Source organism: Zingiber officinale, chromosome 3A (assembly GCF_018446385.1).
Source record: "Zingiber officinale cultivar Zhangliang chromosome 3A, Zo_v1.1, whole genome shotgun sequence".
In the NCBI taxonomy this organism is placed as follows: Eukaryota; Viridiplantae; Streptophyta; class Magnoliopsida; order Zingiberales; family Zingiberaceae; genus Zingiber; species Zingiber officinale.
Genome location: NC_055990.1, coordinates 7,541,288 through 7,566,271, shown reverse-complemented (window position 1 = coordinate 7,566,271; position 24,984 = coordinate 7,541,288). Strand labels below are relative to the sequence as shown.

General features: G+C 39.9%; 1 non-coding gene and 1 pseudogene across 1 annotated transcript; both read left to right on the top strand.

Moving 5' to 3' along the window:
• Nucleotides 1-2,958: 2,958 nt before the first annotated feature.
• Nucleotides 2,959-3,064, top strand: LOC122054453. The gene has a single exon (XR_006132761.1). It is a non-coding gene; the product is annotated as a small nucleolar RNA R71 (small nucleolar RNA).
• A 4,792-nt stretch (nucleotides 3,065-7,856) lies between these two features.
• On the top strand, nucleotides 7,857-24,984 carry LOC122050182 (annotated as a pseudogene).

Here is a 24,984-nt window from a genome sequence, read left to right as displayed (position 1 = left end):
AATACCCATATAAATTCTTGATTCATTAGTCTAAATGAAATTTTTCTAAAATAATCATCTTCATTATTAAAATGGACATCCAATGAACTTAAAAATTCCAAAACAAGACGAGGATATGTAGGCAAATGTGTGTACATAATATCACTCCAATCCAAAAACCCAATCATTAAATCTACATCTTCCCTAATTCCAAGCATATCAAGAACAGTTGGGTCCATATATCTAGTACACACTATCTTTCTATTGACAAGAATTGCAAATCTAGTTACTTGATCATCATTTCTAAACTCAATATTAAATTCATTGTCATTACCTTCGCTGCGTGATGTCCTTTTGCCTTTGCCCTTCACTGGTTGTTTTCCTTTGTCCCTTGATGGCTCCTTCTCTTTGTCTCCATTGGATCCACCACTTCCTTTACGAAGTTTTTTCAAAATGTTGGACATCTTGATGAGTTAAGATAGGGGAAGAATTATCTAGGGTTGAAAAAAAAATGAAACTCAAAGAACAAAACTTCAAAGAGCAAAGATCTTAGGTTAGGAGAACAAAAAGTTCAAGTCTTAGAGAGGAGGAGAATCCGGATCTAAGAGATCTTGAGAGATTAGAAAGGAGTTTTTAAGAGATTGGGAGAGAAAGAGATGCTTTGGAGAATTGGGGGTGTGCGGAACACGGCCAAAATCTGGTAGTGTAAAGTAGAAAGCAGATTTCAACAACTCTCCAACACGGGCCGTGTAGATCCACATGGCCTTCCCCTCTTCCTTCTCTAGATTCCTCGCACGGTCGTGTCTGGGACACGGCCCCCTTCTTTTTCTTCTCTGGATTCCAGACACGGGCCGTGTCTGGGACACGGTCTCTCTATCTTTCTCCTCTGAATTCTTTACACGGCCGTGTTTGAGACACGGCCTAGACCTTTTTCTCCTCAGGAGATCCTACACGGCCGTGTCTGGATGACACGGCCCAAGCATTTCCCTTCTCTGCTACCTTTGGTTGGCCGTGTATAGCACACAGCCGAGCTCTGTTTTACTCCTAACCTGAAAACAAAAATCAAAAGAATGCATCAAACTAAAAGAAATTAAAATACAAATCAAAACTAACTAAAAGAACCCTTGGGTTGCCTCCCAAGAAACGCTCGTTTAAGGTCTTTAGCTCGACCAAACTCGATCATTCACTTCTTTTCCTCGCCCTTGGAGGACAGATATATTTTTCGTTTTTGTTGGGAGATCTTCTCCCAACATCTTCCACCATATTTTCTCCTTCGTTTGGTGGCCTTCCATGAGGATGGAAATTCCATTCCTCAAGTTTATAAATGCTTGTCCTGCTACAAGCATTTAAAAGAGACGAGACATGGTTAGAGATATTAGATAAATCATATTCCAACCTTTCCTTACCAATTACCAAAGAAAGTTTATGATTTTTGACATCAATTATAGCTCCAGCTGTAACAAGGAAAGGTCTTCCTAATATGATAGGAATCCTAGGGTCCTCTTCCATGTCCAAAACAACAAAATCTGTGGGAATAACATTCCCATCCACCTCTACTGGCACATCTTCTATAATACCCAAAGGGTACCTGCAGGAATGATCGGCAAGTTGAAGTGCCATAGTAGTAAGTTTAATGTTTTTGAGACCTAATTTATTACAAATTGAATAGGGAATGAGGCTAACACTTGCCCCCAAATCACAAAAAGCTTTTTCAAAAAATTCTTTTCCTATGTTGCAAGGAATATAAAAGCTCCCTGGGTCCTTTAGTTTTGGGGAAGTGTTCTTCTCCAAAATAGCACTACATTCCTCACTAAGCGCAATGGTCTCAACCTCTCCTCTTCTTCTCTTGTTTGACATGAGATCCTTCAGGAATTTGGCAAATCTAGGCATTTGAAGAATAGCATCAATAAGAGGTACCTCTACACATATTTCCTTAACTTTTTCTAAAAACTTGCCAAATTCTTCATCTTTCTTGAGCATTGTAAGTCTCTGAGGAAAAGGGACAGCTTTGCTCTGATGGTTTAGTGGAAGAGTCTCTTCAACCTCAATGGTACTCTCCTCATTAGCTTGAATCTGATTTTGTATAAGAGGAGAGAGCTCTTCTTCTTTTTGTATCCCTTTTTGAGCAGTCACTTGGGAGTCTCCCAAGGTTCGTCCGCTCCTAAGCTCAATTCTATTGCAATGCTCCATAGGATTCACATCAGGTTTTCCTGGAAGTTGTCCTGGTGCTCTGGATGATGAGGAAGCTAGTTGGGCAATTTGACTATCCTGGATCTTTTGATGCTTTTCAGAATTATCCATTCTCTGAATGAGCTTTGCTAAATCTTGCTTCTTTCATTCTGACTTGAGATAATTTCTTCAAGCATCTTTTCAATATTTGACTTTGGTAAGCCTTGAGAAGATAGATGTTGAAAATTTTGTTGCCCAGCTTGAAAATTTGGTCTTGCCCCCATAGATGGTCCTTGATCTTGATTATTTCTATAAGAAAAATTGGGATGGCTCTTCCATCCAGGGTTATAAGTATTTGAGTATGGGTTGTTCTGCCTTTGATTGTAACTCATGATCGCATCACATTGTTCCAATTGATTAATTTATACAGTGATAGCTCCCAATGGACATGAGTCATTTGAGTGCTCTAAACTCCCACATACTTCACAAGATGTACTAATAGCATTGACCATATTAGCACTAGTCCCCATATTCTCAAATTTCTTTGTAAGAGCGTCCAATTTTACAGACAAAAGAGTGACTGCATCTACATCAAACTTCCCTGATGCTTTAATTGTTGGGTTTACAGAAGGATAGCCACCACTTCTTTCATTTGCCCATTGATGATGATTTTGTGCTACACTGTCAATAATTTCTTCAGCTTCATCTAAACTTTTATTCATAAGTGCCCCTCCAGCAGTTGAATCAAGGGACACTTTGGTATGATAGTTGATACCATTATAAAAAGTGTGCAACACTAACCATCTTTCCAACCCATGATGTGGGCATTGTCTGAGCATACTATTATATCTATCCCATGCTTCAAAAAGAGATTCTGAGTCAGTTTGCTTGAAGCTTGCAATTAAATTCCTCATATGAGCTGTTTTGCTTGGTGGATAGAATTTATCAAGAAACTGTTGCTCACACTGCTCCCAAGTGGTGATGCTATTAGGGGCCAAAGAATTCAGCCATTGCTTTGCCCTATCTCTTAAAGAAAACCCAAATAATAATAATCTAACTGCTTCTGAAGGAACTCCATTCATTTTCATGGTACCACATATTTCATAAAAGACCTCTAAGTGTTGATTGGGGTCTTCATGAGGTCCTCCACCAAATTGGTTCTGCTGCACCATAGATATAATTGCGGGTTTGATCTCAAAGTTATTAGCTTCCACTGGGGGTCTTGAAATACTAGATCGAAAACCTCTTGCATAAGGTGCTGCATAATCCTTGAGCGGTCTATTCGCCATGGTCAAATGTTCTTGTTCTTCAATTTGCCTTTGCAGAATTCTTCTTTTATGGAAAGTTCTGTCAATCTCGGGGTCAAAAGGAAAGAATTCCCCTGCAAAGTTAGATCTTCGCATACACAAGAACAAGATAGCAAATGACAATTCAATAGAAAAAAGAAAAATAAAAGAATCAAAAAATGCAGAATTGAATTTGTACAAAAAAAATTAACAAGAAGTAAGAGTTATACAAGAAAGCAAAAACAGAAATCTAATGATTAGTTACAACTATGCAATATGAAAAGAAAACAAATGTTATGTTTAGTCTAACTCAATTGATAATTCCTAATGTTATAGCGCAGTCCCCGGCAACGGCACCAAAAACTTGTTACGCTCCGCAAGTGTATGGAAATGTCGCAAGTAATATAAAAGATTATCGTATCCACAGGGACTGGAATAAGCACTAGAAATGTCTCAAAGCGAATTAGCTAAACAACTATCCAATTGTTTCAAATGCAAAGTGAAGGTAAACAAATCTAATATTAAAGATCAACAAACAAGAATTAAGTGTTTTGGGTTATGATAAAAGGAGATTCTAGGAGTTTTGGTTTCTTTGTAAGATTTCTTGAATGTAAATGGTTCACCAATTCTTATCCCTCAATTGCCAAACACATGTAGAAAGTTGCCGGTTCTCTCTTGCAATAGATAACCGGCTAAGGACTGAGAAATGTATCTAAATATGATCAATTAGACACGAACCTACGTTGTCCTTACACAGAAGCGCACCTATTACTATGCCTTCCTCGGATATCAACATAGAAGCCCACAACTTATTAATCTATCTAGATACAAGAAACTAATCCAAGATCCATCCTACTTTCTTGAATATTCCTATTTCCTCTTCAAGATTATCTCTCAAACGTCCTTACACGGGCTTGCACCTGTCACGTGGATCCCTCGGATGATCGAGTGAGAGTTTATCTTTACAAAGTCCACAAGAAATCCAAACAATCAATCAAGAATGAGAATTAAGCACAAATCACCATTAATCATTCAATATCTAATTAATACAAGCAAGACAATGTCATTGAAACAAGAAAATGGCAAATCCATAAGAGATTACATCAATCCATCATACAAATACTCCCTTAATCCTAGAATACAAGATCTACTCCATGAATCGAGGAAGAATACCCAAAGAAATAGAGATTACAAGCATTTCTCCAATCCCCAATCCAAGAAAACAAGAAAAAGGGGAAAAGAGAAAACTTATCTACGAAGAAGCCTCGTCTTCGGATCCAATCCCTCGCTCCGGAGTCGAAATCGTCAAGAACTCCCCTTGAATCGCCCAGAAATCCTCCCAAGAATGGGAGGAAACCACCAAATCTTGCCTTCTCCCAAAAGGGGAGAGATCCCCTCCCAATTCATGAAGGAGGGTTTAAATAGAGGAGGAATTCGGGCGCCACACGGCCCCATGACACGGCCGTGTGATATTCACACGGCCATGTCCAGTTCCTTCTCTGCCAAAACTGCACGGTCGTGTGACTCACACGGCCTAGCCCTCTTCTCTTTAAAGTGACCAAGCACGGCCGTGTAGATCCGCACGGCCAGAACCATTCTGTCCTCTGGAAATGCTACACGGCCGTGTGGTGCATACTGCCACAGCCTGCTTGGTCTCTGGAAACCTCACACGGCCGAGTAGATCCACATGGCCATGTAAGGATTCTATTTGTGCCAAGCTCCACACGGCCCGAGCTCCATACCAGTGCAGGGCCGTGTGAGGTACACGGCCTGGTGCTTTCTCCCTTTGTTTCCTCCAAGCTTTTCCAAGGACGCATAATCTTCACCAATTTCGACTCCTGCGTACAGAAAATGCACAAAAAGCAGATCTCCGAACCAAAAGAGTAAACATGCTAAAAGGAAAGCTGGAAGTATAAAAATGCATAGATCAAGCATGCTCAAAGTATGTAAATGTGCGTAAAAACATGCATAAAAGAGTATATAATCTACGCACATCAGTGTGTGATGACGATCGATGAGGCGGCGGCGGTGGCATCTCTGAAGGTGGGCGTCGCGTTCTCCAACCGCCTCCGGCACGTGGAATCCATGTCCCTGCACCCCTCGGGCGCTGGTTGAATCTCACACCTTAACGTCGTCATCCTCAGTGAGCCCCTAGAATCCGAGGAGAATGACCTTGTCTTCCCCTCACAAGAATTTTCCAGCCAGACCCTCGTCTCCTCTACCGAACAGGTGCGTGCTGCTTATACTTGAATTCTTCGGTTCGAGCTTTCTTGGGCGAATCCCATTTTATGGGCTTGAAGGTTCCTCCTTTGTTAGACATTCTGTTGTTTTTGTAAGTATGTTTTGGTTTTGTTTAGGTCTACGTAAGTTTTATTCTTTTGTGGAAACTTGGAGATTGTGATATTTGTTATTGTACAGAACTAGTTGTGTGCTTTTTTGTCCGATTCGGAAGAATGCGAAAACTTTAAAATGGAACGTTGTTTAGTTTCTTGGATAAACTTGTTTTGCTTTTTTTTTCTCCGCATTAATATCACGTATCTTCAATATCGGAACATGTGCAAGAAATCGATAGAGGATCCAGCTAGATTTTGGTCGGAGATCGCTTCCAAGTTCTACTGGAAGGAGAAGTGGAATTCAGAGGTCTACACCGAAAACATTGATGTGAGGAAGGGAACCGTCAAATTCGAGGTGACTTGTCTTACACTTAATCTTGTTTGGTGGAAAATTTTGAACTGCAAAACACATTGACTTGCTGATAACAGTGGTTCAAAGGAGGCAGAACGAACATTAGCTATTATGCTTTGGATTGAAACATCGAAGTGGGTAATTAGAGGTTTTATTTCTCAATCTTAGAATTATTTTTTTAAAAAAAACTAAGAAGTTTTCTTTTGTTTTGATCTATATAAATGGAGTCTTCTTCAGTTGTTGATTCCTCCTTTGAGATAATAATTTTTGATTAAGAATCATCCACCGGTGAAAATGATATTGCCTTAACCAGTCACGGTATATTGAATGGAAGTGGATCATTACCATTTTACATGCGCTTCATCATAAATGTTGGAGACTGAATGCATCCCCACAGGTGTGCTACTTCAGACACTATACATTTGGGCTCTATATTATGTCCTGATTTAAACTCGTATATAGTTTGTAATTAATACTCTCAATACATACGATAGGATTTTTTTGTCTCCATTCTCCATTACATGTATCTCTAATATTCCCTCAGACAGTATCTCTACATGACACAATTGAAGAGAGAGGAGCGTGATGATTAGGAGAAAGTCAACTATGATTGAACTTCCTTAGCAAGATTAATAGATTAAATTCTGGAGTTGTTTGCATAACCAGTACCAGTTGTCTATTACAACTGTTGGAATATTTATTCTGCTTGCATTTTTCCCTTTTGTTATTTGTGATAGAGTTACATTATTTTTATTTATTATGATGCCGTCTGCATATGCTTTTCAAAGTTTTGTTCCCATAGATTCATGTTTTAGGAATAGAAATGTACCCTTATTAAAATCAGCAGAGCGATCTCTCTGTATTGCTGTAGTTCTTGGTCATCAACAAAAAATTAATAATCAAGATAATGATATCCATTCCAAAGGCCTAAACTCCAGACTAAATTTCAGAGTGTTATACTATGCATGCACAAATCATATTTAGAAACCTCTGACATGAACCATCCAATCTAACAAGGAATCTGATAGTGATCTAAACGTCTCCACATTGACAAACCATCATTTTCTATAAATGTTTACTTCTGATGTTAAAACTTCATCATCCTCAAACCATGGGATTATTTAGGATAGTTCATAAGGATCACATCCCTACATTGGAATGCCATTTTTGATATTTACTTTTCATAATTCTGCTTCCATATTTTTAATCTATATGCTTGTTAAGCAAGTAGCTGTGGATGGAGATGTTTTACAGTTTTTTTTGTCATGCAGATTGAACAACCTATTTTGTTTCTATCTGGGTTTCAAGATGAGTTAATTCCCCCTTTGCACATGCAAATGCTGCACTTTAAAGCTATAGAAAATAACCTGGATTGTAGATTTGTGGATTTTCCAAATGGCATGCACATGAATACATGGTACTCTGGCGGTGATCGGTATTGGCAAAAAATCTAGTTGTTCTTGGATCAGTATGTTGCAGAGTTCAAAGAATTTAATGCTAATGCAAAGTAGGTGACCACAAGGGGGTTAAGTCAGATCTTCCCTATTCGTGACATGAAATATTCTCATAAATATGCCTGCATCAAATGTTGATAGATTGAATTTACTACTTTTTGGATAGTCGCACTATTCATCTAATGTCTATCTCTATGCGGTGATTGTGGAATTATAGCAAGCAGTGAAAATTTTAGACAATTGTATGCATTTGCCACTTCTTGACATGTACATGTCCTTGTAGATGAGGCAACAGGGTGATTTGCAATACTTTAGACCAGCTTTTTATGTAGTATGCAAACTAAACGCCAAAGATGATACAGCAATTCTATATTTAAACGTGACCAACCAGCCATCTAGTTGAATTAACTCTCTAGCTTGATTGGTTGGGTGTTATTACTTCATATCTTGTTCTAAACTTTGTAGAAAATGATAAATGGTGGGAGAGTGAATAGATGGACATGTATTAATTTTGCAAAGAATGTGCAATATAATTTGACTAATGGATTTTATCATGAGCTTGCTCAAATGTGCCAGATATCAGGAATGGTATGACTTCAACATTTTTACTACAACATATGATTTACTACATGCAACTTAATTCTTAATTATCGTATTTGAAGAAGAGTCGCATAGATTATTATTTTTATCTACATGTTTTATAGAAATTTTCTCTAGATCCTGTGCTTCATCCTCTAACTGCTCAGCCTAATCATGTTGAAAGAGCGCTTTCAGCATGCTATCATGATGCAATGATCATACTCTAACCTCAGGGAAAGGAGCTTGATTTGCTCACTATAATATTGCCTAATAATGATGGTTCTATTTATAGTATGATGTCTTTCTTGCACTTGATCTTGTTTGACACAACTTGATATTTTTGCTTGTTGACAAATATCAATTGGCTGAACCTTTTAGCTTTAATTTTTTCCCTTTCCTTGTTTGCTTTATTATTATATGCCATAGTTATTACAGGTGATCAAAAGCATATATGTGATGTTGGAGGATCGGTGGCCAGCTTGAAGGGGGGTTGGATAGACGGCACCCCCAAATCGTTAGCTTCCTACACTATTGTTAGCTTGCACAGCGGAATACAAATAAAAACAAACAAGCTAAACTAAATACAAGACAAAGAAAAGTAAATGCAAACCAAACCGCTAACACGTTTGATGTAACGTGGTTCGGAGATGATGCTCCTACTCCACGGCTGCCCGTAAGGTGGACGATCCCTCAATCCGTCGATGGATTAGTCCCCGCAAACTCCGGCTAGCTCAACCTCCTTGTGGGTGGAGAAACCTCACCACAACACTCACCAACAACACTTGGACACAAGAGAACCTTGAGCACTTTGGTGACTACTAATTAGGCTTTAACCAAGTCTAATTTCGTCTCCTTGGTCGGCCATCCCAAGCTCCTTCTTATAGAGCTTGGAGCAAATCAGTAAGCTGATTTGCCCGTTACCAGTCGACTAGTCCATGCACCAGTCGACTGGTGCCAGCCCAACGGCTCTCTCAACGACTCTCTGCTACAGTGCATCAGTCGACTGGTCCATGCACCAGTCGACTGCTACAGTAACGCTACAGTAACTGCTACAGTGCCGCTATAGTAAAACCCTAAAACTAGAATTTTACTCCGAGTACTATCTCTCATGCACTCATACCCTCACGACTCATTTGACTCTTCTTTGCAGCTTTGACCTCTTGCCTTCAAGCTTACTTCCTTTGGCTCTCGTCCCTCAGATGCATCCAAGCACGCAGCTCGTCCCCAATGCCATCATTCACATATGCCTCGAAGTTGCTTCCCTCGGCCCTTGTCCTCGCTGCCTTGTCCACGGTCCCTCGGATGCTCCATCCTTCACTAGACCCGAAGCCGTCAACCTGAGTCACATGTGTCACCTGCAGTCCTACACAACTCAAGTACATATATCAAATAACGAGGGCAATCCTAACTTAAACCCTTTGCCCAAACACCAAAACACATGGTCCCACGGACCATTGGGATTGCTCCAACAATCTCCCCCTTTTTGGTGTTTGGCAATATGTTTAAGTTAGGGAAAACAAATAGTAAATAACAATGCTAATAACAAATGGACTTACGTTGCCAAGGCTACACACTTGGCAACCGCCGAATGGACTTACGTTGCCAAGACTACACACTTGGACTTACACCGCCGAATGGAAAATGCACCATGCATTGGAACCTATCCCAAGGCTCCCCCTACACCTAAGCTCCCCAATGAGCTAGGATTTTGCCACAGGGATATTTAAGAACCTATCACAAGGCTCCCCCTACGCAAAAGGACTAAGGTTTTCCCAACTAAACCTTACTTCTCCCCCTTTGCCTAACATCCAAAAAGTTCTCCAATAATATCTCAATTGTTGAAAACTTATCATCCAAATTGACTCTAAACTCATGTATTTATCCCTCATGAATCTCATACATCTAAACGAGTTGATATGGTCAAGATCAGCGCTGAAAAACACTTTCAGGCTGGTATCAGTCGACTGCTCCAAGTGCCAGTCGACTGCCCCCTTCAACACAACCTTACAGAAGCATTCTGTGGTTGAAATCTATTGTTACCAGTCGACTGATATCATCAAAATGAGCTTACAGAGACATTCTGTGCTCAAAAACACTGTTACCAGTCGATTGGTATCTGTACCAGTCGACTGGTACCCTATTTCTGAAAAAATCAACTTTTTCAAGCCAACTTCAGAAATACATCAGAAATTCCACAGACCTCCAAAAATCCCCAAATTTTGTGGAAAGGTCTATTGTACCATTGTCTACTTGAGAAAAATACATTACAAAATGTATCTATCACCAATCCTAAGATTGACACAAAATCCAAAACTGGCTAAATGGTTCAATTGAACCTTGACCTAAAGTCCTAGTTTTGACTTCCTCTTGATGTATTTGCCCATACCGACCCACAATGCATCCCTAGCATTGGTTTATATGACATCTATATATCCAAAACCAATTATCATGCTATATGACCCCAAATGTCATATTTCTTGCATGAAACACAATCCATGTGTGCCAAATGTAAGATATGCGAATTTATTTTAGGGTTATTATAGGATAACCTTATGAAATTTTAGGAAATTATAGAAATTTTTCTGGATTTTTTCGGAGGTCGTATAGCTAGTTTTGCGGGGATATGAGTGGAGGTACGTTTAAATTACGCGGGTGAAAGTTTGTTTGAGGAATTATTTAGGGTTTAATTTCCTTAACCCTAGGTAAACCATGTTGATAAGGGTTATTTCACTAACCCGTACCTGATAACCCGCTTCTCCCCTCTTATATTTCCCCTCTCCCGTGTACAGGACCCGAACCCGTTTCCCTCCTTCTTATATCTTCTCTCCCTCGCGCACAGTAGCCCGACCCGAATCACTTCTTCTCTCTCTCGCGAACTCCCCGAAGCCGAAGGTTGCCTCGACGATCGGCCGCCGTCTTCTTCCTCTCTCACGGAGGCGCCGGCGAGGAGGGATCTCGGAGCATTGGGAGGAAGGGGACCCTATTCTTTCCCCTGACCTTCCCTTCTTCTCTGATCTCGGCGAACTGTGGCGGCGGAGCTTTGATCTAGGGATTTTGCCGTTGTCGGAAGGGAATCAAGGGCACCGGCGTTGGGTCTAGCCGGCGGCGACCGGTTGAGTGAGGTAAGAACCACTGCCCTCTTCCCGACCCCTTTCTTTGTTCGCCGACGAGAACAGATCGTGCCTTAGCCGCGATCTTGAGGTAGGCAGTTAGTTTTTCCCTTTTGATTGTGAATTTGAAACCCTAATCCGATTTCTGGAGTTGATTTCCGTGATCTTGATGAGAAACAATACCTGCGTTTAGGTTCCAGCCTCCACAGCTCTGTTGGAATCACCATCCCCAGTGGTTCTGTGGTTACCTCCGAGGGTTGAAGGGTGCGGAGGTATGGAAAGAAGTTTTGTATCCTAGTTGTAATGTTGAACAGATCTCCTAGTTCTTGCAATTTCTTTTCTTGATCCAGTTAGAATTAGTGCACTGTAAGGTTGTGTTGAGCTTCCGGCCACTATAGCTTTGTTGAGGATTTCTCTTCTTTATCGAACCTGGGATTATCTTCAGCGATTAAAGAAGAAGAGGAGGTAACGAGCTCACTCTGCTATTTTCTTAACGATTAGTTTGATAATTTTGGTATTCTTTCTTCTTGATCGGTTGGTGAAGATACAATATGTAGGGTTCTGTTGGTTGTGTGCTCAATTCTATTCCTTGGACTGACCGGGGTATCCCATAGATTGTTAACACTGAATCCCTATAGTCCATGATCTGGATCACTAGTAGGAGTAACCGGATTGGGTGTGTTTTAGGTGTTAGAAGTTGTTGTGTACTGTGCACTAGAGATTCTATGGATTGTTTTGATTGGTTTTAGGTTAACAAGAATAAGAGTTTGCTGTGCTGGGTAATTGGGGTTGGAGCATGTGGTTTAACCAAAACATGAAACAGATTAGGTGATGTTTAGGGTTGCTTCATGTTAGGTGATGATGAAAGATCTAATGGGAATTTAGTTTCAAGATGAGTTAAGCTAGATTGGGATTTAATTTAGCTTTACCAGTGGGAGGAATAGGATCACAGTAGCTAATTACTTTAAAGATTGGTTATTTATTCATAGGTGATTCATTTATGTGTAGTATATGTATATGTATATTACATGAACTATATGTGTGATACAGGACCTTGATCTATACGGGCCGCGTGATGCAGGGTGGTTCTGTTGATTCGAGTATCTCGAGGCGGGTATTCTTTCCTTAACTTCTATTTAGTTCTTTGGACTTTAAAGCATGGCTATATTTGGATAATTAGGTTGCATTCCTTAAATCTGATTATTGGTTGCTTTCCTACTTGTCACTTTCGCTTAGTCTTTTGTTATGATCTAGTTTGATTTGTTACAGTCTCCATCCTTGTTATCTGCAGCTCTATTGTATATGCACAGGTAGAGTGATAGAGTGTTATAGGGATGTTTATAGATTGGATATATGTTGACTACACCGATTGATGTTGTGATCAGTATTGTGTTATGGACATGATATGAGTGACATTCCATTTGTATTTCGGTATGTGTAGTTAGTTCTGATAGGATGACTAGAGGTGTTTATGAGGTTGGGTGGCTGCATTGATGATGATAGGGTTTTGTATCCTGATTTATCTGTATCATGTTCATCATTTATTGCATGCTGACGACTGTTATCTCCCTTGTGGTGAGAGGGAGTCGTGAGTCATATCTAGCGCCGCACACTCGACCACTCATGGGTAGTGGTACGTAGTTGGAACAGTTGCCGCTGTCCTGTCCTGTTCACTAGGCCGCTCGTTGTGTACTCTGTCCGCCTCGGTCATTCTTGAGTAGTGAGTCTGGAGGGTTCAGTAGTCAGGGGGCTCGTGATGTGGGCAGTCAGGGACCTGATGCTATGTAGTTAGATAACTACTTAGCGTACCGAACGCCTCAGTCACTCTATAGCGATTACGTACGTTGAGGTTAGTATGATTTGTCACGGACCCAAGCCTCTCGGCCATACAGGGGTCGTGGTGTCTGGAGAGGTGGCGGGGTGACCATGGAGCATGCATGCACTTTTGCATATGATGCACGGTGCATCTGTGAGGATATTTTTGCATACATGCCTACTAGATATTAGTTGCATGTGATTGTGTACTGTTGCATTTGTCTGAGATATGTATGTTGCATATGGATGCCATGCCACATACATGTCATTTACTTTACATATATTTGCAGTCATATATGTATTGCGTAGGTGTCAGGAGTATGTAGTTGACTCAGTGAGTTTACTGATCATGGTTTCATAGTATTGACTCCTTTCGGGTATGTACATTTATGTTATGTGCATTTATTATGTCAGGTTCATTCATATACCGTTGTTGTATTAGATACAGTTAGATGTACTATACCTTGGACAGCATGATTCTATTCTTTACATATGGAGACTGTATTCTTTGATTCATATATTATTATGAAATCCATGCTTTATTCTATCTATACCCGCTGAGTTCCTTGTACTCACCACCCCATCTATACTATGTTGATTTCAGGCAGTAGGTAGATGATAGGAAGATGCTTGGAGTATGTTGCTGGCCGGTCCCACTTCCCACGTTATATCCGAGGACTCTATTCGGTTTTGTTTCTTTTCCTACTCTTCGTTTTTGTTGGATTTAGAGTTGTGAAAATGAACTATGTTTGATTCGTGTATTTTGGACTTGTATTTGTGCTGTACGTCATGGACTTTTGTATTGGTGGGTTTCCTCTTCGTCTTTCCGTTGTATTTTTGTTATAGCCGTGTGGGCTATATTTTTGTAACATGATCGTTGTCATTTCTTTTATCCAGCCGGGTAGGCTGTGAATATTAACTGCGTGGTTGTGGTTTCTTTTGTGTACATATATTCCAGCCACATGTGGCTGACGTATTTTGTTTGTAGTTATGCTTCAGATTGTCACCGGTACAGGGGAGATGCTGCCGAAATTTTTCGGGAGAAACTCCTTTGGGGCGTGACACCAAATCCCTAGGTTTGAGACTCAAGTTCGTCTCCAAAACTTTTGGCACATTACATGACTCATCTAGAATCCCAAGTAGTACCCACCTGAGATCCATTGGCCATGGATCCCAATTTGACTCTTTGAGCTCCCCCTAGAGCTCTTAACCTTAGTCATCTTCTTATATGCTTTCTCCATTATGGCTACACCACAGTGGTGCACCTTGGACACATCATCCTTGCCATAATCATATGCAACCCTAGCATATTTCTTCTCATTGGATTTGGATGACTCTCCCTTGCCCTTATCATGTGCCACCTTAGCACATGGTCTCCTTTTGACCTTGGAGGGACTAGATGTTGGATCGAGACCGCGCTAGAGGGGGGTGAATAGCGCTCGTGGCTAAAATCGTTCGTTTATCGGAGTTAAAAACAAAACGCAGCAGAAATAGATAAAGAAAACAAACACAAAAACACAGGTCGATTTTACTTCGTTCGGAGCCTAAAGCAACTCCTACTCGAAGGCCCGCGATCCTTGATCGCTTCCGGTGGGCAACAACTATAAGTTCGAAAGTTTACAAAGATGATTTACAAGTAATGCAATAAATAATCTTATACCGACAATGGGAAATACTAAATTGAAGCTCCGGGTTGTCGGTGTCAAGTTGCAGCACTTCGGGACGAGTTCGTTAGCAGCTAAATGCAGAAGGAAGACTTGGAATGCGTTGTTCACAAGCTGCTGGTCGAATCCCCTTTTAAATAGTGTTCAAGGCGCCTTAAGCAATCTCCAAGGCGCCTTGAATAGGCCGAGTCAGCCGCGGAGATAAGGAGCGAACTGGTCGAACCTTATCACAGATTCAAGTCGCCTTCCACTGTTCACAAGGCGCCTTCATCTGTTCAAGGCGCCTTCCACTGTTTATCAAGGCGCCTTGAACAGCTTCTCGCAGCCAGCTCCAGCCTTGCACCCGAGGCGCCTCTAAGCTCCATGAAGGCGCCTCGGACACTATTCATCCGAGGCTTTAGGTTGCTTCTTTGCACCTGCAAGATACGTTAGTCCCAAACACTAACCTGCAGCACAAAGTTAGCACATAATACAATAAATATGATAAATGAAGTATAGACAGTCTCCGGACTGTCCGGGTCTGACTTCGGGTTTCTAACCGGAAACCCTAGGTCGACCCGACGCCTATTGTTCCCTCTACGGGGAGGAACGCATCCTCACCTACTCCACTCAGGAGATTTACCTGTTGCCAGTACGATCCTCCAGATCGACTGGACTTTTGCTCAGCACTCGATACTTCCAGACTTTCTACTGGACATCCGCTTCCCGGCTAGTCCAGTCTTTCACCTTGTTCGCGACACCAGGACTTTCCACCTAGGGTTACCACCCCCTAGGACTTTTGCCTGAAGCTATCGACCTGCCAAGACTTTTCGCATAGGGTTATCAGCCCCTATGACCTAGGGTTACCACCCCCTAGGGTTTTTCCCTTTGCCTAACCGCAGCTAGGACTTTCCTGAAATCCTCAAGTAGACTTGTTAGACTACAAAACACCTTAACTTTGAATCCTTTGACATTATCAAAACACAAGTTCGATCGTCGGATGCTTCCCGCACCAACAATCTCCCCCTTTTTGATTATGACAACTCAAATTCAAAGTTAAGTAAACAAATGAATAGAAAAACATTTTTAACACAGGCAAATCTGCTAAGTGTAGATGAACAAAGAAATGACCAAAGCAAATTTGCTAAAGTGACCAATATGCTCCCCCTTAACTTTTGCTCCCTCTTAACTATTAATTTGAATTTTACAATTTGCTACTTACAAAATGGCCAAATTTGCTAAAGTAACTTATATGCTCCCCCTTAACTTTTGCTCCCCCTTTACTATTAATTTGAATTTTACAATTTGCTACTCTCCCCCTTTGCCATATATCAAAAAATGGGCAAAAATAACATTATAAAATTGTTGGGGAGTGTATCTCTTTGATAGATTTAGGAAGTTAGTGATTATATCTTCCTTACTTAAGAGAAAAATTGTTTGTTAGGAATTTACTAAGTTCAACAGGGTTTGATAGTTAAGATCATTTGGAACTTAGTTTAAATAATATTTTAAATTTAGGATAAGATTATTCATTCAGGTTCAGTTGGTCCTTAAGTCCAAGCGTAAGTCATGTTCACTAGATTGATTTACTGGGTATCAGAGTCATAAAGATCAACACATTCTTAACTAGAAAATTGAGTATTCTTTACCAACTGTCTAACCTTTAATTACTCGCTGATTGCTTATAGGACAATAGCTTTCACTTGGTTAGTCAAGTTAAGTTATTTTGGTCCAGACAGATTTGACTAGAGCTGCAGGACTTAACTTGATTAATGTATATTGCATATTTAACGCTCAGACTCATATTGATGCACAGATATAAGCATTCTTGAGTCCAGGCTATACCCTATGTATCTCACGTCATTCTATGTTTTTCAAGCACAATCAAGGTATACCTAGGTGTTTGTGAGATGCTCTGGCTTAATTCTAGGGGAACATGATTTTAGGGGAAAGCCCAGGTTAAGTCCAAAAGAATTTTTTTAAAAAAAAATCTAGGAACTTGGGAATTTTGAAATTAAGTTTTTAAAATAATTTTGAAATTTAAGTTTTTAAAATAATTTTGAAATTTAAGTTTTTTAAAATAATTTTGAAATTTAAGTTTTTTTAAAATAATTTTGAAATTTAAGTTTTTAAAATAATTTTGAAATTTAAGTTTTTTAAATAATTTTGAAATTTAAGTTTTTAAGATTTTTTAAATTTAAGTTTTTAAGATTTTTGAAATTTAATTTTTTTAAAATAATTTTGAAATTTAAGTCTTTAAGATTTTTGAAATTTAAGTTTTTAAGATTTTAAAATAATTTTGAAATTTAAGTTTTTAAAATAATTTTGAAATTTAAGTTTTTAAAAATAATTTTGAAGTTTAAGTTTTTAAAATAATTTTGAAGTTTAAGTTTTTAAAATAATTTTGAAATTTAAGTTTTTAAAATAATTTCGAACTTTAAGTTTTTAAAATAATTTCGAACTTTAAGTTTTTAAAATAATTTTGAAGTTTAAGTTTTTAAAATAATTTTGAAATTTAAGTTTTTAAAATAATTTTGAAATGATTTTGAAAAGATTTTTCAAATAAATTTTAAAAGAATTTTGAAATTAAGTTTTAAAGATTTTGAAATGATTTTGAAAAGATTTTTCAAATAAATTTTAAAAGAATTTTGAAATTAAGTTTTAAAGATTTTGAAATGTTTTTGAAAAGATTTTTTCAAATAAATTTTTAAAGAATTTTGAAATTAAGTTTTAAAGATTTTGAAATGATTTTGAAAAGATTTTTCAAATAAATTTTAAAAGAATTTTGAAATTAAGTTTTAAAGATTTTGAAATGTTTTTGAAAAGATATTTTAAATAAATTTTAAAAGAATTTTGAAATTAAGTTTTAAAGATTTTTAAATGTTTTTGAAATTAATTTGAATTTGAATTAATTTTCAGTTTGTTTTTAATTACTTAGTCATCTCACCCGATCTAAATTTTCAATCACGGTATCCTATAATTTTTGTGAGATGAATTGAGGTTCAATTTAAGGGTTTGGTTTAACCTTGTGTTAGATTCAGGTTTAACTTTGAGTTCAACAAGTAAGCATTTTTTGGATAAACTTCTGGGCTCTGGTGAGTCACAAGGAGCTCATTAAAGTAACCATGCCTTCGAGGTTTCCAAATAGTCCTACCCATTGAGCTTAATATTAAACCTTGGTCTAACTAGTTAGGATCCGTTTAAGGGTAGCTTCGGTCAGTTCCACTTGGCCAACTGCACCAGGTTGAAGCTATATCTTCCTAGACATGCGATGTCCAAGCTTCCCTAACGTACTATCATTTAAACTTATCCCGTTTTAATCTAACCTTAATTACCCTGCCGGGTAATCTATTCTTGTTTTACCCATTTCGGGTAAATTGGGTTCAGTTACCCTGTCGGGTAGTTTAGTTGGAGGTGCCTGCTAGTTTGGATCCTCCATCTATTTTTATAATTTAATTTTGAATTTTTAATTTTTAATTGGATTTTAAGTTTTTAGAATCGTTTTTCTTTTAGCTTTCCCTGGATCATATCCTCGGTATGGTCTTTCGAGGTAGTGTATTTGATCCTTCGGAACCTAGTATTGGCCAAGTCCAACTTGATTGATCAATTTGGACTTGGGGACCCATGCTTGGACTGATTTACAGTTTTGTTTGTTTATTAAGGATATATAAGATCTATATTTCTTTTTACTTTTATATCCCATACCCGTTTTGTTGTAAATGGCTCTTTGTGTTCCAAGAATTAGGTCCAAATTCTTGGAGCCCAGAGAGAACTTTTCTAAAGTAATTTTTAAATCTTTTACCTGATTTTTCAAACTAAAATTTTCTTCCTCAAGTTTTTGAACTTGAGTAGAATTTTCAGTTTGATCAGGTAAAGAATTAGTGTTTGTCACTTCTTTAAGGACAGCTACTTCCTTTAGAAGTGATTTAATCCTAAGGTTTGATTTAGCTAGTTTGCGAAGTAAGTAATTAACTAAATTATTAAGCCTTGGAATACTTACATTGGAGTCTGGCCCTTCTGAAACGGATGCGGATCCGTGGCTTTGCTCGAACTTGGCTTCTGATTCGCTCTCGATGATCTGGTCCCGGGCCATCAGTGCGAGTAGACTTGTTTGATCAGGTTCATCGTCGTCGTCCTCTGAAGAAGATTCGTCCCAGGTTGCTTTCAGGACCTTCTTTCTTCTTTGCTTTTTGGCCTCCTTTTGGTTGGGACAGTTGGCTTTGATATGCCCCTTCTGGTTGCACCCGTAACAAGTGACTTCAAACTTTACCTTTGAGTTCGGTTGGGCCTCTCTGGATTTAACTGCCTTCTTCATATCTTTCTTGTTGAAGCCCTTCTTCTTCTTGTAGAGCTTCTTCACAAGGTTCACAAGTTTGCTGGTTAGTTCATCCTCTGAATCTTCTGAGTCGGATTCGTCTTCTGGCTCTGATTCAATTTTTCGTCGTACTCTTGATTCACGTGTTCGGCTCGTACCTGCAACCAAAGCAATACCCTTCTCGGATGGTTGTGCATTAGTTTGTTCATGAAGTTCAAATTCAGAAAATAACTCGTCTAACTTTAAAGAAGATAAGTCTTTGGAGACCTTGTAGGCATCTACCATTGATGCTCACAATGTACTCCTTGGAAACGAGTTAAGAGCATACCTTATTATGTCTCTGTTTTCTACCTTCTGCCCGATTCCATGAAGGGAATTCAGGATATCTTGAATTCGAGCGTGTAACGAACTTGCCGTCTCGCCTTCCTGCATTTTAAAATTATATAGTTTATTAAGTAACAAATCACGCTTACTTACCTTGGTTTCCGAGGTGCCCTCGTGAAGTTCGATCAATTTCTCCCAAAGCTCCTTCGCAGAGGAGAATGGACCGACTCTGTTGAGCTCTTCTTTGGTAAGACCGCACTGGATGGTGCAGGTAGCTTTGGCGCCAGCTTCCACTTTTTTTATGAAGGCTGGTTCCCAGTTTTCACAAGATGTAGGCTTACCGTCTGTATCAGTTGGTAGTTTAAGTCCTGTCTTGACTATCATCTAGGTGTCGAACTGGATCTTCAGATATATCTCTATTCGCCCCTTCCAATATCCGAAGTCTTCTCCGGAAAATAGTGGGGGACGAACAGTGCTATATCCTTCTTGTTGAGTCATTTTAGACCTAAATAAGCAAAAACAAAAAGATCTATTCCAAGACTGTGTCTTGGATTAGTAGTGCGGGAGGAAGTAAAGAGAAATAAGAAAAATAACAAACTCAAGTGGTATTGACCAACTTTGAGCAGAAAATCGATTCGAGAGAAAAAAATTAGAATATAGCTATGAGGCTAGATTCTAATCGACTAACAAAAATACCACGAGAAAATTGTCTTGAACAGTGGTTGCACTGATTCAAAACGACCCCGCTCTGATACCAATTGTTGGATCGAGACCGCGCTAAAGGGGGGGTGAATAGCGCTCGTGGCTAAAATTGTTCGTTTATCGGAGTTAAAAACAAAACGCAGCAGAAATAGATAAAGAAAACAAACACAAAAACACAGGTCGATTTTACTTCGTTCGGAGCCTAAGGCGACTCCTACTCGAAGGCCCGCGATCCTTGATCGCTTCCGGTGGGCAACAACTATAAGTTCGAAAGTTTACAAAGATGATTTACAAGTAATGCAATAAATAATCTTATACCGACAATGGGAAATACTAAATTGAAGCTCCGGGTTGTCGGTGTCAAGTTGCAGCACTTCGGGACGAGTTCGTTAGCAGCTAAATGCAGAAGGAAGACTTGGAATGCGTTGTTCACAAGCTGCTAGTCGAATCCCCTTTTAAATAGTGTTCAAGGCGCCTTAAGCAATCTCCAAGGCGCCTTGAATAGGCCGAGTCAGCCGCGGAGATAAGGAGCGAACTGGTCGAACCTTATCACAGATTCAAGGCGCCTTCCACTGTTCACAAGGCGCCTTCATCTGTTCAAGGCGCCTTCCACTGTTCATCAAGGCGCCTTGAACAGCTTCTCGCAGCCAGCTCCAGCCTTGCACCCGAGGCGCCTCCAAGCTCTATGAAGGCGCCTCGGACACTGTTCATCCGAGGCTTTAGGTTGCTTCTTTGCACCTGCAAGATACGTTAGTCCCAAACACTAACCTGCAGCACAAAGTTAGCACATAATACAATAAATATGATAAATGAAGTATAGACAGTCTCCGGACTGTCCGGGTCTGACTTCGGGTTTCCAATCGGAAAGCCTAGGTCGACCCGACGTCTACTGTTCCCTCTACGGGGAACGCGTCCTCACCTACTCCACTCAGGAGATTTACCTGTTGCCAGTACGATCCTCCAGATCGACTGGACTTTTGCTCAGCACTCGATATTTCCAGACTTTCTGCTGGACATCCGCTTCCCGGCTAGTCCAGTCTTTCACCTGGTTCGCGACACCAGGACTTTCCACCTAGGGTTACCACCCCCTAGGACTTTTGCCTGAAGCTATCGACCTGCCAAGACTTTCCGCATAGGGTTACCACCCCCTATGACCTAGGGTTACCACCCCTAGGGTTTTTCCCTTTGCCTAACCGCAGCTAGGACTTTCCTGAAATCCTCAAGTAGACTTGTTAGACTACAAAACACCTTAACTTTGAATCCTTTGCCATTATCAAAACACAAGTTCGATCGTCGGATGCTTCCCGCACCAACACTAGATCGGTATCCCAAGCCCGATCTATCATTGTTGGGTCTTTGACTACCCAACACCATACTTAATTCCTTAGATCCAACATTGAATCTCTTAAGGAATTGTTCTAAATTATCAAGCTTTCCCCTTAAAGTTTGATTCTCCTTCTCTAGGTTTCTAACCCTAGAATTAATTTGTCCAAATTGGACATTCCTAGATCTACACTTCCTAGGCATGTGTCTCCCCTTCTTGGGATTAATGCCTTGGGTCTCCCTAGGTCTATTGTTTCTAAATTTTTCATGCATAGATTTCCTAGGGTTTTGATCTACATTAACCATATTCCTATCATGATATCTAAATCCAAAATTTTGCATGGGTAAATAATAACAATTATTCCTAGCATGCATGGAGGAATTTAAATTTGATTTCAAATTTAAATTTGGGTTTACCTTACCCTTTACCTTTGGAGCTCTCCCTTGACATGAGCCTCCATTCTTCCTCCACTTCTTCTCCTCCTTCTTCAAATGTGCCAACTTTTTGATCTCTTTCTTCTTTGGGCATTGGGTGTGGTAATGACCCCGCTCACCACACGTGAAGCACACTATGTGCTTTTTCTCCTTCTTCTTTCTACAACTCAAATTAGATTCAAAATGAATTGAATTGAGTTTAGGAGCTACCTTCTTCTTACCCATAGGACATCTAATCTTGTAGTGTCCCTTCTCCTTGCAACCGAAGCAAATTATGTTGTTCTTTGACTTCACTTCGGTGGAGGTGCTCACTAGGTTGACCTCCAAGACCTCTTCTTCACTTGTCTTGGACTCTTCTTCAACCCTTGAGGATGTTGATGCTACTTTATCCTCCTTCTCCTCCTCGGATGTTGAGCATGGCTCAACTTCCGTTTGCTCCTCTTCAACTTGAGCAACTAGACCCATCTCAGTGGGTTCTTCTTCCTCTTGTGTAGGTTTAGGTTCTTCTTGTAGAACCATCTTCACCTTGCTCCACAACTTGTGGGCGTTCGTATACTCACCTACACCATCTATTACATGATTAGGCAAAATATCAATCCATATAGATATTACCTTTGAATTTGCCTCCGATCGTGTGGTTTGCTCTTCCGTCCAATGTCGTGGCCGGAGTCTTTTTCCCTTCTTGTCTCTTGGGACTTCAAACAGGTACTTGATCACCATCATTGTATCCCAATCTGTGTCGAAGAAGACTTCCATCTTCATCATCCAAAATGAGATGTCCCCAAGGCTTCCTCCTTCAAACTTTGGAGGGACAATCAAGTCGGCCATCTTCTTATGCGTTGCTCTTCTCGGCGGTTAGTCCGGTGAAGAGCAACCTTGCTCTGATACCACTTGTTGGAGGATCGATGGTCGGCTTGAAGGGGGGTTGGATAGACAGCACCCCCAAATCGTTAGCTTCCTACACTATTGTTAGCTTGCGCAGCGGAATACAAATAAAAACAAACAAGCTAAACTAAATACAAGACAAAGAAAGTAAATGCAAACCAAACCGCTAACACGTTTGATGTAACATGGTTCGGAGATGATGCTCTTACTCCACGGCTGTTCGTAAGGTGGATGATCCCTCAATCCGTCGGTGGATTAGTCCCCACAAACTCCGGCTAGCTCAACCTCCTTGTGGGTGGAGAAACCTTACCACAACACTCACCAACAACACTTGGACACAAGAGAACCTTGAGCACTTTGGTGACTACTAATTAGGCTTTAACCAAGTCTAATTTCGTCACCTTGGCCGGCCATCCCAAGCTCCTTCTTATAGAGTTTGGAGCAAATCAGTAAGCTGATTTGCCCGTTATCAGTCGACTGGTCCATGCACCAGTCGACTGGTGCCAGCCCAATGGCTCTTTGCTACAGTGCATCAGTCGACTGGTCCATGCACCAGTCGACTGCTACAGTAACGCTACAGTAACTGCTGCAGTGCCGCTATAGTAAAACCCTAAAACTAGGATTTTACTCCGAGTACAATCTCTCATGCACTCGTACCCTTACGACTCATTTGACTCTTCTTTGCAGCTTTGACCTCTTGCCTTGAAGTTTACTTCCTTTGGTTCTCGTCCCTCAGATGCATCCAAGCCCGCGGCTCGTCCCCAATGCCATCCTTCGCGTATGCCTCGAAGTTGCTTCCCTCGGCCCTTGTCCTCGCTGCCTTATCCACGGTCCCTCGGATGCTCTATCCTTCACCGGACCCGAAGCCGTCAACCTGAGTCACATGTGTCACCTGCAGTCCTGCACAACTCAAGTACACATATCAAATAACGAGGGTAATCCTAACTTAAACTCTTTGCCCAAACACCAAAACACTTGGTCCCACGGACCATTGGGATTGCTCCAACATGTGAGACTGGCCATGGTTTAGTTTCACAATATTGTTTGACAAAGCATGTTTTCAGGATGAGTAAACAGTACCTTACCAATATTGGCCTCTAGATCAATGGAAAGGTGAGTACGTGGAAGGTGGATCTATTTTTCTTGTTCTTATTTGTGTTACTAAGGCTTGATTCATAGGTTGGAGGAAGGGACATAGTTCTTGTCGATGCATTGTCAAGGTGCATTCCTCTTGTTAACGACCGACCAACTATAATATTTGGTGTTGACGTAATACATTCTCATCTTGGGGAAGATTCTAGCCCTTATATTGCAGTTGTAAGTAATTTTGTCAATCTTTATTTCTTGCTCTATGTATAGTTGCCTTGATATATCCTTACTATCTTGATTATATTTGGTTTGTCAGGTTGTTGTGACTCAAGATTGGCTCGAGGTGACAAAATATGCTGGATTGGTCTGTGCTCAGGCCCATCAAGAATTAATTCAAGATCTGTTTAAGGTCTGACAAGATTTTCAGTGAGGAATTCTTATTGGTGGCATGATAAAGTATGAAATACGATCTAAAACCAATTTTAAATAGAATGCTGGTTTTCTTTTCCAATTTACCTGGCTGAGTAGAACATCTGTCATGCAATATATAGGGAGCTACTTATTTCCTTCAAAAAGGCTACTGGACAAAAGTCTCAACAGATTATATTCTATATGTATGAATCTTTGGAAAACTTAAAAAAAATACTTGATTATTTAGATTCATATAGCAAGTTGTACATTCAGAGATGGAGCGAGTGAGGGTTAATTCTATCAATTCTACTATATGAATTAGATGCGATCAGAAAAGTAAATTTTCCAATCATTTGTACTACGATTCTTGTTTCAGTGTTTTTGTACTCAACACTCCACTTTGTGTTTCAGGCCTGTGCCTCTCTAGAACCAAACTATTAACCTCCAATGACTTTTGTGGTGGTCCAAAAACGTCATCACACTAGACTGTTTGCTAATAATCACGGTGACCACCAATTTATTGATAAGAGTGAAAACATATTACCTGGTTAATTTAGTTGATAGTATGGATGCATCATTTTCAAGACAACTCTATTTTGTATATTTTTTTCAAACCTTATTTTCTCAATGGAGCTTTCCATCATTGGAATTCTAGGGACTGTTGTTGATTCTAAGATATGTCATCCTACTGAATTTGACTTCTACTTGTGCAGCCATGCAAGCATTCAAGTAACTCATCTCACAACTAATACCTTTTATATGATGTACTTATTCAGCTAA